General features: G+C 39.6%; 1 protein-coding gene across 1 annotated transcript in view; it reads left to right on the top strand.

Moving 5' to 3' along the window:
- The window catches only part of LOC129822492 (1,4-alpha-glucan-branching enzyme-like), a 355,318-nt gene that overhangs the window by 125,299 nt on the left and 217,733 nt on the right, over positions 1-12,286 (top strand). The gene's annotated exons all lie outside the window — the stretch shown is intronic.

Below are 12,286 nucleotides of genomic sequence, written 5' to 3'. Positions count from 1 at the left end.
TTCATCATTAAGAATAATCTCTCTATAAGCACGCACACATTGGAGCTATTCATCCTGGGAAGAGGGAGGAGAATGCTGATAAACTGAATGAGTCAGAACATGTATTGATGTGCTTCATTCCAGTCGTCCTCAGCCTATATACGCCCCCCCCCCCCCCCACACACCTTACCCTACCTATCCTCCTCTCCTATCCTCGGAGGAGCATATAAACCTGTAGTGTCATGCATACAAAGTCATTCCACCCATGATTGATTCTCCGTAGTCATTTGAAATACCAGTCTGTATTCCTGATCACAAGCCGAGGCACGGCCAAGCCAGATTAGGCTGTGTTCCTGAACCCAAGCCGAGGCCCGGCCAGGCCAGGCCAGGTCGGGCTGTGTTCCTGAACCCAAGCCGAGGCCCGGCCAGGCCAGGCCAGATCGGGCTGTGTTCCTGAACCCAAGCCGAGGCTCGACCATCCCAGATCGGACTGTGTTCTTGAACCCAAGCCGAGGCCCAGCCAGATCGGGCCGTGTTCCTGAACACAAGCCGAGGCTCGACCATCCCAGATCGTACTGTGTTCTTGAACCCAAGCCGAGGCCCGGCCAGGCCAGCCCAGATCGGACTGTGTTCCTGAACCCAAGCCGAGGCCAGCCCAGATCGGACTGTGTTCTTGAACCCAAGCCGAGGCCCAGCCAGGCCAGACCAAATCGGGCTGTTTTCCTGGCAGCATCAGCAGGGTAATGTGTAATTATATTGTTGCAATGTTCGCCATGGAACTGAAACAATACCCCGAGTCGGTATTCATGTCATAAGAAGGAATTCCCCTCGACCACGCCCACAAATCGGGGAAAACAAACATTATTTCCCATTGACCTCCATTGTAAAAGGCCAACTTCGCTGTCATTTGCTGCTGCGTTGTTCAATGTACATGTAACTAGGTTTAAAAATAAAATAAAAATCCCGAACTACAGTTCTCAATACTCCAACGTAGGGAAATAGAGCCTGCGAGCAGAGCCCTGTGGCTTCAGGCTATTCAGTTTGGAAGAATGAGAAATGTGGGATCCCAGTGTCCAAGTAAGCTACACGTAATACCTTTAAATTGTTTAGAAAAGTCCGTTTGTAACTCCTCAGTACTTGTATTAGTCTGTATGTGTTGTTGGTCTTGGCTAGCTTATTTTTCTGGTTGGTAGCATGTTAGCCCTCAGTCACGTGGCTAACATGAGCACCGTCATGAAATGGGATATGAGGTAAGCCCGACAATTTTTCGATTTTTCTAAAGTGGTGATAATGCTTGGGAAGAGACAAGGTTGAAAAGTAATCTGTTGTACTTTTCTTGAATGTAGTTTTGTAATTGACTAAAAACAAGATGACAACATGAAAATTACTGACAAGATTGCTGTGAGTCAATTGGGCAACCAAATTAACCAGTGGTTGTTTTCCCTAAAAAGCGGGCGGGACCACATTTTATTTAATACCGACTGATCCTATGATAGTATTTAGTAGGGGACTGATACTATGATAGTATTGTAGTATTTAGTAGGGGACTGATACTATGATAGTATTTAGTAGGGGACAGATACTATGATAGTATTTAGTAGGGGACTGATACTATGATAGTATTTAGTAGGGGACTGATACTATGATAGTGTTTAGTAGGGGCCTGATACTATGATAGTATTTAGTAGGGGACTGATACTATGATAGTATTTAGTATGGGACTGATACTATGATAGTATTTAGTAGGGGACTGATACTATGATAGTATTTAGTAGGGGACTGATACTATGATAGTATTTAGTAAGGGACTGATACTATGATAGTATTTAGTAGGGGACTGATACTATGATAGTATTTAGTAGGGGACTGATACTATGATAGTATTTAGTAGGGGACTGATACTATGATAGTATTTAGTAGGGGACTGATACTATGATAGTATTTAGTAGGGGACTGATACTATGATAGTATTTAGTAGGGGACTGATACTATGATAGTATTTAGTAGGGGACTGATACTATGATAGTATTTAGTAGGGGACTGATACTATGATAGTATTTAGTAGGGGACTGATACTATGATAGTATTTAGTAGGGGACTGATACTATGATAGTATTTAGTAGGGGACTGATACTATGATAGTATTTAGTAGGGGACTGATACTATGATAGTATTTAGTAGGGGACTGATACTATGATAGTATTTAGTAGGGGACTGATACTATGATAGTATTTAGTAGGGGACTGATACTATGATAGTATTTAGTAGGGGACTGATACTATGATAGTATTTAGTAGGGGACTGATACTATGACAGAGGTGTAGTATTTAGTAGGGGACTGATACTATGATAGTATTTACTAGGGGCCTGATACTATGATAGTATTTAGTAGGGGACTGATACTATGATAGTATTTAGTAGGGGACTGATACTATGATAGTATTAAGTAGGGGACTAATACTATGATAGTATTTAGTAGGGGACTGATACTATGATAGTATTTAGTAGGGGACTAATCCTATGATAGTATTTAGTTAGGGACTGATACTATGATAGTATTTAGTAGGGGACTGATACTATGATAGTATTTAGTAGGGGACTGATACTATGATATTGTTTACAAGGGGACTGATCCTATGATAGTATTGTAGTATTTAGTAGGGGACTGATACTATGATAGTATTTAGTAGGGGACTGATACTATGATAGTATTTAGTAGGGGACTGATACTATGATAGTATTTAGTAGGGGACTGATACTATGATAGTATTTAGTAGGGGACTGATACTATGATAGTATTTAGTAGGGGACTGATACTATGATAGTATTTAGTAGGGGACTGATACTATGATAGTATTTAGTAGGGGACTGATGCTATGATAGTATTTAGTAGGGGACTGATACTATGATAGTATTTAGTAGGGGACTGATACTATGATAGTATTTAGTAGGGGACTGATACTATGATAGTATTTAGTAGGGGACTGATACTATGATAGTATTTAGTAGGGGACTGATACTATGATAGTATTTAGTAGGGGACTGATACTATGATAGTATTTAGTAGGGGACTGATACTATGATAGTGTTTAGTAGGGGACTGATACTATGATAGTATTTAGTAGGGGACTGATACTATGATAGTATTAAGTAGGGGACTAATACTATGATAGTATTTAGTAGGGGACTAATCCTATGATAGTATTTAGTAGGGGACTGATACTATGATAGTATTTAGTAGGGGCCTGATACTATGATAGTATTTAGTAGGGGACTGATACTATGATAGTATTTAGTAGGGGACTGATACTATGATAGTATTAAGTAGGGGACTAATACTATGATAGTATTAAGTAGGGGACTAATACTATGATAGTATTTAGTAGGGGACTGATACTATGATAGTATTTAGTAGGGGACTAATCCTATGATAGTATTTAGTTAGGGACTGATACTATGATAGTATTTAGTAGGGGACTGATACTATGATAGTATTTAGTAGGGGACTGATACTATGATATTGTTTACAAGGGGACTGATCCTATGATAGTATTGTAGTATTTAGTAGGGGACTGATACTATGATAGTATTTAGTAGGGGACAGATACTATGATAGTATTTAGTAGGGGACTGATACTATGATAGTATTTAGTAGGGGACTGATACTATGATAGTATTTAGTAGGGGACTGATACTATGATAGTATTTAGTAGGGGACTGATACTATGATAGTATTTAGTAGGGGACTGATACTATGATAGTATTTAGTAGGGGACTGATACTATGATAGTATTTAGTAGGGGCCTGATACTATGATAGTATTTAGTAGGGGACTGATACTATGATAGTATTTAGTAGGGGACTGATACTATGATAGTATTAAGTAGGGGACTGATACTATGATAGTATTTAGTAGGGGACTGATACTATGATAGTATTTAGTAGGGGATTGATACTATGATAGTATTTAGTAGGCGACTGATACTATGATAGTATTTAGTAGGGGCCTGATACTATGATAGTATTTAGTAGGGGCCTGATACTATGATGGTATTTAGTAGGGGACTGATACTATGATAGTATTTAGTAGGGGACTGATACTATGATAGTATTTAGTAGGGGACTGATACTATGGTAGTATTTAGTAGGGGACTGATACTATGATAGTATTTAGTAGGGGACTGATACTATGATAGTATTTAGTAGGGGACTGATACTATGATAGTATTTAGTAGGGGACTGATACTATGATAGTATTTAGTAGGGGACTGATACTATGATAGTATTTAGTAGGGGACTGATACTATGATAGTATTTAGTAGGGGACTGATACTATGATAGTATTTAGTAGGGGACTGATACTATGATAGTATTTAGTAGGGGACTGATACTATGATAGTGTTTAGTAGGGGACTGATACTATGATAGTATTTAGTAGGGGACTGATACTATGATCGTATTAAGTAGGGGACTAATACTATGATAGTATTTAGTAGGGGACTAATCCTATGATAGTATTTAGTAGGGGACTGATACTATGATAGTATTTAGTAGGGGCCTGATACTATGATAGTATTTAGTAGGGGCCTGATACTATGATAGTATTTAGTAGGGGACTAATACTATGATAGTATTTAGTAGGGGACTGATACTATGATAGTATTTAGTAGGGGACTAATCCTATGATAGTATTTAGTTAGGGACTGATACTATGATAGTATTTAGTAGGGGACTGATACTATGATAGTATTTAGTAGGGGACTGATACTATGATATTGTTTACAAGGGGACTGATCCTATGATAGTATTGTAGTATTTAGTAGGGGACTGATACTATGATAGTATTTAGTAGGGGACAGATACTATGACAGTATTTAGTAGGGGACTGATACTATGATAGTATTTAGTAGGGGACTGATACTATGATAGTATTTAGTAGGGGACTGATACTATGATAGTATTTAGTAGGGGACTGATACTATGATAGTATTTAGTAGGGGACTGATACTATGATAGTATTTAGTAGGGGACTGATACTATGATAGTATTTAGTAGGGGCCTGATACTATGATAGTATTTAGTAGGGGACTGATACTATGATAGTATTTAGTAGGGGACTGATACTATGATAGTATTAAGTAGGGGACTGATACTATGATAGTATTTAGTAGGGGACTGATACTATGATAGTATTTAGTAGGGGATTGATACTATGATAGTATTTAGTAGGCGACTGATACTATGATAGTATTTAGTAGGGGCCTGATACTATGATAGTATTTAGTAGGGGCCTGATACTATGATGGTATTTAGTAGGGGACTGATACTATGATAGTATTTAGTAGGGGACTGATTCTATGATAGTATTTAGTAGGGGACTGATACTATGGTAGTATTTAGTAGGGGACTGATACTATGGTAGTATTTAGTAGGGGACTGATAATATGATAGTATTTAGTAGGGGACTGATACTATGATAGTATTTAGTAGGGGACTGATACTATGATAGTATTTAGTAGGGGCCTGATACTATGATAGTGTTTAGTAGGGGAAAATACTATCATAGTATTTAGTAGGGGCCTGATACTATGATAGTGTTTAGTAGGGGACTGATACTAGGGTAGTATTTAGTAGGGGACTGATACTATGATAGTATTTAGTAGGGGACTGATACTATGATAGTATTTAGTAGGGGACTAATACTATGATAGTATTTAGTAGGGGACTGATACTATGATAGTATTTAGTAGGGGACTGATACTATGATAGTATTTAGTAGGGGACTGATACTATGATAGTATTTAGTAGGGGACTGATACTATGATAGTATTTAGTAGGGGACTGATACTATGATAGTATTTAGTAGGGGACTGATACTATGATAGTATTTAGTAGGGGACTGATACTATGATAGTGTTTAGTAGGGGACTGATACTATGATAGTATTTAGTAGGGGACTAATACTATGATAGTATTTAGTAGGGGACTGATACTATGATAGTATTTAGTAGGGGACTGATACTATGATAGTATTTAGTAGGGGACTGATACTATGATAGTATTTAGTAGGGGACTAATACTATGATAGTATTTAGTAGGGGACTAATACTATGATAGTATTTAGTAGGGGACTAATACTATGATAGTATTTAGTAGGGGACTGATACTATGATAGTATTTAGTAGGGGACTGATACTATGATAGTATTTAGTAGGGGACTGATACTATGATAGTATTTAGTAGGGGACTGATACTATGATAATATTTAGTAGGGGACTGATACTATGATAGTATTTAGTAGGGGACTGATCCTATGATAGTATTTAGTAGGGGACTGATACTATGATAGTATTTAGTAGGGGACTGAAACTATGATAGTATTTAGTAGGGGACTGATACTATGATAGTATTTAGTAGGGGACTGATACTATGATAGTGTTTACTAGGGGACTGATACTATGATAGTATTTAGTAGGGGACTGATACTATGATAGTATTTAGTAGGGAACTGAAACTATGATAGTATTTAGTAGGGGCCTGATACTATGATAGTATTTAGTAGGGGACTGATACTATGATAGTATTTAGTAGGGGACTGATACTATGATAGTATTTAGTAGGGGACTGATCCTATGATAGTATTTAGTAGGGGACTGATCCTATGATAGTATTTAGTAGGGAACTGAAACTATGATAGTATTTAGTAGGGGACTGATACAATGATAGTATTTAGTAGGGGACTGATACTATGATAGTATTTAGTAGGGGACTGATACTATGATAGTATTTAGTAGGGGCCTGATACTATGATAGTATTTAGTAGGGGACTGATACTATGATAGTATTTAGTAGGGGACTGATACTATGATAGTATTAAGTAGGGGACTGATACTATGATAGTATTTAGTAGGGGACTGATACTATGATAGTATTTAGTAGGGGACTGATACTATGATAGTATTTAGTAGGGGACTGATACTATGGTAGTATTTAGTAGGGGACTGATACTATGGTAGTATTTAGTAGGGGACTGATAATATGATAGTATTTAGTAGGGGACTGATACTATGATAGTATTTAGTAGGGGACTGATACTATGATAGTATTTAGTAGGGGCCTGATACTATGATAGTGTTTAGTAGGGGAAAATACTATCATAGTATTTAGTAGGGGCCTGATACTATGATAGTGTTTAGTAGGGGACTGATACTATGATAGTATTTAGTAGGGGACTGATACTATGATAGTATTTAGTAGGGGACTGATACTATGATAGTATTTAGTAGGGGACTGATACTATGATAGTATTTAGTAGGGGACTGATACTATGATAGTATTTAGTAGGGGACTAATACTATGATAGTATTTAGTAGGGGACTAATACTATGATAGTATTTAGTAGGGGACTAATACTATGATAGTATTTAGTAGGGGACTGATACTATGATAGTATTTAGTAGGGGACTGATACTATGATAGTATTTAGTAGGGGACTGATACTATGATAGTATTTAGTAGGGGACTGATACTATGATAATATTTAGTAGGGGACTGATACTATGATAGTATTTAGTAGGGGACTGATCCTATGATAGTATTTAGTAGGGGACTGATACTATGATAGTATTTAGTAGGGAACTGAAACTATGATAGTATTTAGTAGGGGACTGATACTATGATAGTATTTAGTAGGGGACTGATACTATGATAGTGTTTACTAGGGGACTGATACTATGATAGTATTTAGTAGGGGACTGATACTATGATAGTATTTAGTAGGGAACTGAAACTATGATAGTATTTAGTAGGGGACTGATACTATGATAGTATTTAGTAGGGGACTGATACTATGATAGTATTTAGTAGGGGACTGATACTATGATAGTATTTAGTAGGGGACTGATCCTATGATAGTATTTAGTAGGGGACTGATCCTATGATAGTATTTAGTAGGGAACTGAAACTATGATAGTATTTAGTAGGGGACTGATACAATGATAGTATTTAGTAGGGGACTGATACTATGATAGTATTTAGTAGGGGACTGATACTATGATAGTATTTAGTAGGGGACTGATACTATGATAGTATTTAGTAGGGGACTGATACTATGATATTGTTTACAAGGGGACTGATACTATCATAGTATTTAGTAGGGGACTGATACTATGATAGTATTTAGTAGGGGACTGATAATATGATAGTGTTTACTAGGGGACTGATAATATGATAGTGTTTACTAGGGGACTGATACTATGATAGTATTTAGTAGGGGACTGATACTATGATAGTATTTAGTAGGGGACTGATACTATGATAGTATTTAGTAGGGGACTAATACTATGATAGTATTTAGTAGGGGACTGATACTATGATAGTATTTAGTAGGGGACTGATACTATGATAGTATTTAGTAGGGGACTGATACTATGATAGTATTTAGTAGGGGACTGATACTATGATAATATTTAGTAGGGGACTGGTACTATGATAGTATTTAGTAGGGGACTGATCCTATGATAGTATTTAGTAGGGGACTGATACTATGATAGTATTTAGTAGGGAACTGAAACTATGATAGTATTTAGTAGGGGACTGATACTATGATAGTATTTAGTAGGGGACTGATCCTATGATAGTATTTAGTAGGGGACTGATACTATGATAGTATTTAGTAGGGAACTGAAACTATGATAGTATTTAGTAGGGGACTGATACTATGATAGTATTTAGTAGGGGACTGATACTATGATAGTATTTAGTAGGGGACTGATACTATGATAGTATTTAGTAGGGGACTGATCCTATGATAGTATTTAGTAGGGGACTGATCCTATGATAGTATTTAGTAGGGAACTGAAACTATGATAGTATTTAGTAGGGGACTGATACAATGATAGTATTTAGTAGGGGACTGATACTATGATAGTATTTAGTAGGGGACTGATACTATGATAGCATTTAGTAGGGGACTGATACTATGATAGTATTTAGTAGGGGACTGATACTATGATATTGTTTACAAGGGGACTGATACTATCATAGTATTTAGTAGGGGACTGATACTATGATAGTATTTAGTAGGGGACTGATAATATGATAGTGTTTATTAGGGGACTGATACTATGATAGTATTTAGTAGGGGACTGATACTATGATAGTATTTAGTAGGGGACTGATACTATGATAGTATTTAGTAGGGGTCTGATACTATGATAGTATTTAGTAGAGGACTGATACTATGATAGTATTTAGTAGTGGACTGATACTATGATAGTGTTGTAGTATTTAGTAGGGGACTGATACTATGACAGAGGTGTAGTATTTAGTAGGGGACTGATACTATGATAGTATTTAGTAGGGGACTGATACTATGATAGTATTTAGTAGGGGACTGATACTATGATAGTATTTAGTAGGGGACTGATACTATGATAGTATTTAGTAGGGGACTGATACTATGACAGAGGTGTAGTATTTAGTAGGGGACTGATACTATGATAGTGTTTAGTAGGGGCCTGATACTATGATAGTATTTAGTAGGGGACTGATACTATGATAGTATTTAGTAGGGGACTGATACTATGATAGTATTTAGTAGGGGACTGATACTATGATAATATTTAGTAGGGGACTGATACTATGATAGTGTTTAGTAGGGGACTGATACTATGATAGTGTTTAGTAGGGGACTGATACTATGATAGTATTTAGTAGGGGACTGATACTATGATAGTATTTATTAGGGGACTGGTACTATGATAGTATTTAGTAGGGGACTGATACTATGATAGTATTTAGTAGGGGACTGATACTATGATAGTATTTAGTAGGGGACTGATACTATGATAGTGTTTAGTAGGGGCCTGATACTATGATAGTGTTTAGTAGGTGACTGATACTATGATAGTTTTTAGTAGGGGACTGATACATATACTCTCTGTAGTCACAGTCTGTGGTCTCTCTAGTCAGTCTGTGGTCTCTCTAGTCAGTCTGTGGTCTCTCTAGTCAGTCTGTATTCTCTCTAGTCAGTCTGCGGTCTCTCTAGTCAGTCTGCGGTCTCTCTAGTCAGTCTGTGGTCTCTAGTCAGTCTGTGGTCTCTAGTCAGTCTGTGGTATCTAGTCAGTCTGTGGTCTCTAGTCAGTCTGTGGTCTCTAGTCAGTCTGCAGTCTCTCCAGTCAGTCTGTGGTCTCTCTAGTCAGTCTGCAGTCTCTCTAGTCAGTCTGCAGTCTCTCTAGTCAGTCTGCAGTCTCTCTAGTCAGTCTGCGGTCTCTCTAGTCAGTCTGTGGTCTCTCTAGTCAGTCTGCGGTCTCTCTAGTCAGTCTGCGGTCTCTCTAGTCAGTCTGCGGTCTCTCTAGTCAGTCTGCGGTCTCTCTAGTCAGTCTGCGGTCTCTCTAGTCAGTCTGCGGTCTCTCTAGTCAGTCTGCGGTCTCTCTAGTCAGTCTGAGGTCTCTCTAGTCAGTCTGCGGTCTCTAGTCAGTCTGTGGTCTCTAGTGTCTGCGGTCTCTCTAGTGTCTGCGGTCTCTAGTGTCTGTGGTCTCTCTATCGTCTGCGGTCGCTAGTGTCTGCGGTCGCTAGTGTCTGTGGTCTCTCTAGTGTCTGCGGTCTCTCTAGTCAGTCTGCGGTCTCTCTAGTCAGTCTGCGGTCTCTCTAGTCAGTCTGCGGTCTCTCTAGTCAGTCTGCGGTCTCTCTAGTCAGTCTGCGGTCTCTCTAGTCAGTCTGCGGTCTCTCTAGTCAGTCTGCGGTCTCTCTAGTCAGTCTGCGGTCTCTCTGGTGTCTGTGGTCTCTCTGGTGTCTGCGGTCTCTCTGGTGTCTGTGGTCTCTCTAGTATCTGTGGTCTCTCTAGTGTCTGTGGTCTCTCTAGTGTCTGTGGTCTCTCTAGTGCCTGTGGTCTCTCTAGTGTCTGCGATCTCTCTAGTGTCTGCGGTCTCTCTAGTGTCTGCGGTCTTTCTAGTGTCTGCGGTCTCTCTAGTGTCTGCGGTCTCTCTAGTGTCTGCGGTCTCTCTAGTGTCTGCGGTCTCTCTAGTGTCTGCGGTCTCTCTAGTGTCTGCGGTCTCTCTAGTGTCTGTCTCTCTAGTGTCTGTGGTCTCTCTAGTGTCTGTGGTCTCTCTAGTGTCTGTGGTCTCTCTAGTGTCTGTGGTCTCTAGTGTCTGTGGTCTCTGTAGTCACAGTCTGTGGTCTCTGTAGTCACAGTCTGTGGTCTCTGTAGTCGTAGTATCTGTGGTCTCTAGTGTCTGGGGTCCCTCTAGTGTCTGTGGTCTCTAGTGTCTGGGGTCCCTCTAGTGTCTGTGGTCTCTCTAGTGTCTGTGGTCTCTCTAGTGTCTGTGGTCTCTAGTGCCTGTGGTCTCTCTAGTGTCTGCGGTCTCTTTGGTATCTGTGGTCTCTCTAGTGTCTGTGGTCTCTAGTGCCTGTGGTCTCTCTAGTGTCTGTGGTCTCTAGTGCCTGTGGTCTCTCTAGTGTCTGCGGTCTCTTTGGTATCTGTGGTCTCTCTAGTATCTGTGGTCTCTCTAGTATCTGTGGTCTCTCTAGTGTATGTGGTCTCTAGTCAGTCTGTGGTCTCTAGTCAGTCTGTGGTCTCTCTAGTGTCTGTGGACTCTCTAGTCAGTCAGTGGTCTCTCTAGTCAGTCTGTGGTCTCTCTAGTGTCTGTGGTCTCTAGTGTCTGTGGTCTCTAGTGTCTGTGGTCTCTCTAGTGTCTGTGGTCTCTCTAGTGTCTGTGGTCTCTCTAGTGTCTGTGGTCTCTCTAGTGTCAGTGGTCTCTCTAGTGTCAGTGGTCTCTCTAGTGTCAGTGGTCTCTCTAGTCAGTCTGTGGTCTCTCTAGTCAGTCTGTGGTCTCTCTAGTCAGTCTGTGGTCTCTCTAGTCAGTATGTTGTCTGTCTAGTCAGTCTGTGGTCTCTCTAGTCCGTCTGTGGTCTCTCTAGTCCGTCTGTGGTCTCTCTAGTCCGTCTGTGGTCTCTCTAGTCCGTCTGTGATCTCTCTAGTCCGTCTGTGATCTCTCTAGTGTCTGTGGTCCCTCTAGTGTCTGTGGTCTCTCTAGTGTCTGTGGTCTCTCTAGTGTCTGTGGTCTCTAGTGCCTGTGGTCTCTCTAGTGTCTGCGGTCTCTTTGGTATCTGTGGTCTCTCTAGTGTCTGTGGTCTCTAGTGCCTGTGGTCTCTAGTGTCTGTGGTCTCTAGTGCCTGTGGTCTCTCTAGTGTCTGCGGTCTCTTTGGTATCTGTGGTCTCTCTAGTATCTGTGGTCTCTCTAGTATCTGTGGTCTCTCTAGTGTATGTGGTCTCTAGTCAGTCTGTGGTCTCTAGCCAGTCTGTGGT

The sequence above is a fragment of the Salvelinus fontinalis genome, chromosome 24, assembly GCF_029448725.1.
Source record: "Salvelinus fontinalis isolate EN_2023a chromosome 24, ASM2944872v1, whole genome shotgun sequence".
Taxonomy (NCBI): domain Eukaryota; kingdom Metazoa; phylum Chordata; class Actinopteri; order Salmoniformes; family Salmonidae; genus Salvelinus; species Salvelinus fontinalis.
This window is presented reverse-complemented; position numbering and strand designations above follow the sequence as displayed.